The following is a 5,632-nucleotide window of genomic DNA, read 5'->3' on the forward strand; positions in this document are numbered from 1 at the left end:
CGAGAGATGTGCTGTGGCCCCACCATCACACTAAGCCAGGCAGTGGACAATTAAGTGACGTCAGCAGAGCCAGATGGCTGAACTTCTCGAAGATAATGCTACACGACTGTTTATGGAAATGAATCACTTATGTTAATATTCCAATTTTGGAGAATTTACTGTGCCCCAAGAAGTTGCTGGTTTGGAAGAATTGCTTAGAAACCCTGTCTGAGTTTCCAGCCTGCAGATTTTAGACTCGAGACTGCAATCCCAACTTTTTAAATTTCCAACCTACAGGCTTGCTTTACAGATTCCAGACTTGCCAGCTCCCACATTAGCACGAGCCAATTCCTTAAAATAAATCCCTCTCTCCTTTATATATATATATATATATACACACACACACACACACACACATATATATAAAAATGTGTTTTTATATATAATGTATATATATATAATGTGTGTATGCATATGTGAAGTGCTATGAGATTTATATACAGATATAAATATAGCAAAGATAGATATATACATACATCCTGAATGTATATTGTATTGTATGTATGTGCACTGTATTGGACATATACAATAGTGCATCCTATTTGTTCTGTTTCTCTGGAGAACCCTAAATACACTACACCCCTGCCAAATTCAATCTGAACCAATATCCAAAGAGCTCCTGCCTTCCAGGACATTAAGGAAGACCCTGTACAATGGAGTGCCTCCACTCCATGGAGGAGTGTGGGGTACAGGGTGGCGAAGGCAAGATTTGGAAGCAGCAACTATACTAGAAGATCAGGGACCAAGGTGAATTTTCTTGAGAAGAGCCCCCAGCAACAAGGTAATCTGTACATCTGTCTCCAACAAATAGCTACGGTCCCTGCTGAGCGGTTTTCCAAGGCCAGGCACAGCTCTAAGCTCTTTACATATAATAAATCTTTCATCAGGACAGCAACCCCTAATGGAGGTAGGCAATAGTTTTATCCTAGGACACAGATAAGGAAAGTGAGCTTCGAGGAGACCAAGTAAATTGCTGCCTAATTGTGGACCCAGGGTCTAGACCTAAACTGCCTGATTCCAGAATATAGCTTCTTAACTATATGATGCTAAAATTGTCTCCCCAAAAAGAAACAGTGTCTGTTGAAAAATCAGCTGAAAGGAAAATAAACATTTTAAGTGTAAAGGGATTAGAAAACGTAATGGATCTTCTGGTATTTGGGGCCAAAGCTCAGCTAATCTTGTCTAAAGAAAGGCTTTTACATTCTGAGCTTACTAAAGCTTGTGAGCTTGTGAGGAGTCAAGGGTATGGAAGAAAAAGAAAATAACATATACTGAGTATGTGCCATGTGCTAAATGCCTTACATATATTTTCTCGTTAAATCCTGACGATAGTTCCCTGGGGCTGGAGGAGGCATATTATTATCCTATTTTTCAGATGACAAATCTGAAATTCAGAGAGATTCAGTAATTTGCTCCAGGATGAACGTGTTGGCATAGCAGATCCCAGGTTCAAACCCCAGTCCCCTGACTTTAGTTTACACATTTTCTAAACATTACAATACAACCCGTCTATAGAAGGGCACAGTTTACCATCTACTAGTTAGGATTCAGGTGTCTGACTATGACTTGGTGTGGATTTCTTTGAGGTTAGCCTGCTTGAAGTTTACTCAGCTTCTGGAATCTACAGAGTTATGCCTTTTAACAAATATGGGGACTTTTCAGCCATTATTTCTTTGAGTATTTGTCTGTCCCCACTTTCTTCTCTTCTTCCAGACTTCTAAGGAAACAATGCTAAGTCTTTTGTTCTAGTCCCACAGGTGCCTGAGGAATATTTTATTGTGTTTTTTTTTTCCAGTCTGTTTTTTCTCTGTCATTCAGATTAGGTAATTTCTATTGTTCTGTCTTCAAGTTCATGAGATTCTTTCTTCTGTGCCCTCCATTCTGCTGATGAACTCATCCACTAAGTTTTTTTTTTTTTTAATTTTGTTTGTTATATTCTTCAGTTCTATAGTTTCCAGCTGGTTCTTCTTTGTACCCCCTAAATGCTTTGCTGAGACTTTTATTTCTTTGCTGAGACGTTTTTTCATTTGATTCAGGTGTGTTCATAATTTATCATTGAAGCATCTTTATGATGCTACATTACAACTTTTGTCAATAATTCTAAAGTCTCGGGCATCTTGATGTTGATATTTATTATGGGACGGATTGTATCCCCCTCGAATGTATTTGTTGAAGTCCCATTCTCTGAAACTTCAGAATGTAACCATATTTGGAAATAGGACCTTTAAGGAGGGAATTAAGGTTAAAAGGAATGATATGGGTGGGCCCTAATTTTTGTGACTATGGAGCCTTCAAAGCAGTGATTAAGTCAAAATAAGGCTAATAGGATGGGGCCCTAATCCAATACGATGGTGTCTTTAAAAGAAGAGAAGGAGACACCAGGGATGTGAATGCATGGAAGAAAGGCTGCATGAGGGAGGACTCAGTGCAAGCAAGGAAGGAGGCCTCAGGAGAAACCAATCAGGGGAAACCAAACCTACCAACACCTTGATCATGGACTATCAGTCTCCAGAGAAATTTTATTTTATTCTGAGAAATAAATTTTCATTGTGCAAGCCACCCACTCTCTGTTAGGTGTTTTGTTAGGGTAGCTCTATCAAACCAAATACAGCATCCATTATTATCTTTTCTCATTAAATTTGAGATCTTCCTAGTTCTTAGTATAATGAGTGAATGTCAGTTAGAACCTATACATTTTAGAAGTTATGTTATGAGACTCTAGAAATTATTTAAACTTTCTGTTTTAGCTGGCTTTTTGGACACCACTCCAGCATGGGAAAGGGAGGCACTGCCTTATTACTGCAAGTAGGGAAACAAGTCCAAGTTTTCCATTGCCTCCATTGATACCTGAGGGGTTTCTTCACTACTACTGGCCAGAATTGGGAGCCCAGTTCCCCACTAGGTCTCCACTAATACTTCTCCAGTTGGTAGAGTCGGAAAGGGGGGGTGGTGTTATCGCTGGACAGTAGTAAAGGCCTGCCTCTCCTTTAGGCCTCCTTTGCCACTACTCTAGCAGGGAGAGGGTGGAGTGCATTTTTACTACTGGGTTGGGTGGAAGTCTAGGCTCTCTGCATGGTCTTCGCAGATACCATGGGAGGAGTCGTTCTTGTTACCAACCAGTGGGGATGAAAGCCTTGGTGTCCTAATCAGCATTTTCTGACACCATCTTGGTGAGGAGATTTGGGCGTTATAGTCTAACAAGGGTGGAAGTCTAGACCTCCCACTCGAACTGCAGGATGGGCCAGGGTGAGGCTGTAGTACAGAAACTATTGCCTAAAACTTTTCTGTTTTGCTAGACTGCCCCTTTCTTGGTTCGCAGGCTAGAGGGTGCCGGCTTTCATTGGGGTTGCTTTTTTGTTGGTTTGTTGTTGTTTTTTGTTTGTATTCATGGACATTTAGGGGTGATGGCTTCTTCAACTCCTAGTCCTGGGTATATTAAGCTAAAAGAAAACTCAAAGAACTCACCATTGTATCTATCGTGCCTCGTGTTCTGAAGTGTCCAGAAAGTCTTGGTTTCTTCTCTCCACCTCTCCACCTCATAAAGGCCTGCTTATGTGTTTTTTTAATGTTATTTATTTTTAAAAGATGGAGAGAGAGAGAGAGAGAGAGAGCAAGCTGGGGAGGGGCAGAGACCTAGGGGGACAGAGGATCCAAAGCAGGCTCCTCACTGATAGCAGTGAGCCCAAAGTGGGGCTCAAACTCACAGATCATGAGATCATGACCTGAGCCAAAATTGGATGCTCAACCAACCGAGCCACGCAGGTGGCCTTGCTTGTGTGTGTTTTATATATAATGTCCAGAGCTTTTAGTTGCACTTAGAAGAAGGAATAGGAGGAAATATGTGGACTTCATCTTCCTGGAAGTAAAAGGTTTGACCCATTTTGAGTACTCGAAAAGCCAATTTGTCAAACCATTTTATAAGTAATTGTAAGTAGAAGAGTGGTGTCCACAAGTTCAGAAATATTTTCAACTCCTTGGTGGGCATTTTCACATAATCTAGTCTCAGTCTAGCACCATCTTTTTGGATTTCTCTCTCCCTTGCCCCTTTTCATTTAGAGAAAACCCAACAAATTATCTTGCCCACCCTCCCCTGAAATCTTGTGGTCTGTTATGTGTCCGGTAATGATTATTTCAAACTCATTTCACATTATCTTCTAAAACGTGTCCATTTTAGAAGAAGTCATTGTACACTCTAAAAGATCAGCCACTCAAAGTCATATTTAGAAAAATAGCAACAGAATGAGATAAAGGTCTTGAGATTTGTGCTCGGCACCTGCTTTGCTTAAGTACTGTAATTGAACTAATGGATTAAACTTTGAAATCTTCAATAATACATCTTGCTACTGAAAGTAATGGCTATTAGTACCTTTTAATCTATTTGGAACATATTTAATATAGTTTTCCTCTAAAATAAGTAGAGAAGCTGGCATAACAGTGATTAAATCTATAATCGTATCTTCTAAATGATATATTTAATATATATAAATTACATAATACTTCTGCGTCATTTCTTGTGTGCCACAAGGAGGGTTGTCTTATTTTAAAAACAACAAATTGAGAAAGATGTATTTTGTGAAACTCAAAAGCCAATATTCAAGTCCTCATATTTGGGCATTTTAATAAGAAAAAGACGTTGGAATTCTTACATGAAAAAATCAAATGAGAGTCTTAAAAAAACCTGATTAAGTATCTTTAGAAACAGTTGAGGTAAGGGGTGCCTGAGTGGCTCAGTCAGTTAAGTGTCTGACTTCAGCTCAGGTCATGATCTCACAGTTTGTGGGTTCAAGCCCCACGTAGGGCTCTGTGTTGACAGTTCAGAACCTGGAGCCTGCTTCAGATTCTGTATTTCCCTCTCTCTCTCTTTCTCTCCCTCCCCCACTCATGATCTGTCTCTCTGTCTCTCAAAAATAAATCAATGTTAAAAAAAATTAAAAACAGCTGAGGTAAAAATGTAAAGCATTCCAATTAAATTTCCCATAAAGAGAGGTCAATTTGGAAAGTGAGGGAAATAGGCAGTGAAGTATACTCGCAGAAATTCTGGATGTTATGTTTAAAAATCTCAGTATGAGTGCAAACAAGTGTTCATGGATTGTCTCCATAGTGCCAGCCCGGTATTCCCATGGGAAGTGAATGGCGACAGGACAGACAGCTCCTTCCTTGATAGTGGGGAAGACTGAGATACACATATAAACAAATAGGTAAGATCATTTCAAGTGTTGTTAAGTACTATGAAAAAAATAAAAGAGAGTGGTGTTTTGGAGAACGACTAGAAGGGGAGAAGCACCTTCAGAGAGGGTGGTCAGGGAAGGTGTCTTGGAGGAGATGGCTTTGAAGCTGGGGCCTGAGGGGTGTGACAACTCTTCCAAGCAGAGGGAAGAGCAGGTGCAGGGCTTTTGGAAGGAACGTTCTTGACATATTTTGGAACCTGAAAGATACCAGTGCCCTAGAGCCCAGTGAGTAAGGTAGGAGTAAAAGAAGATGGTCCAGAGTGGCGAGCAGGTGAGAATGACTCTTCACACCACAGCAAGTACTTTGCATATCATACCCACACCAATAAGAATACACTGGAAATTGGGGCACCTGGGTGGTTCTG

General features: G+C 40.3%; 1 long non-coding RNA gene across 1 annotated transcript; it reads left to right on the top strand.

Moving 5' to 3' along the window:
- The first annotated feature begins 674 nt into the window (after positions 1 to 674).
- Positions 675 to 5,237, top strand: LOC144241476 (uncharacterized). The gene is made up of 2 exons (XR_013338089.1): positions 675 to 820; positions 5,141 to 5,237. It is a non-coding gene; the product is annotated as an uncharacterized LOC144241476 (long non-coding RNA).
- The last annotated feature ends 395 nt before the right edge of the window (positions 5,238 to 5,632 follow it).

This window comes from Crocuta crocuta, unplaced genomic scaffold (assembly GCF_008692635.1).
Source record: "Crocuta crocuta isolate KB4526 unplaced genomic scaffold, BGI_CrCroc_1.0 scaffold25, whole genome shotgun sequence".
Taxonomy (NCBI): Eukaryota; Metazoa; Chordata; class Mammalia; order Carnivora; family Hyaenidae; genus Crocuta; species Crocuta crocuta.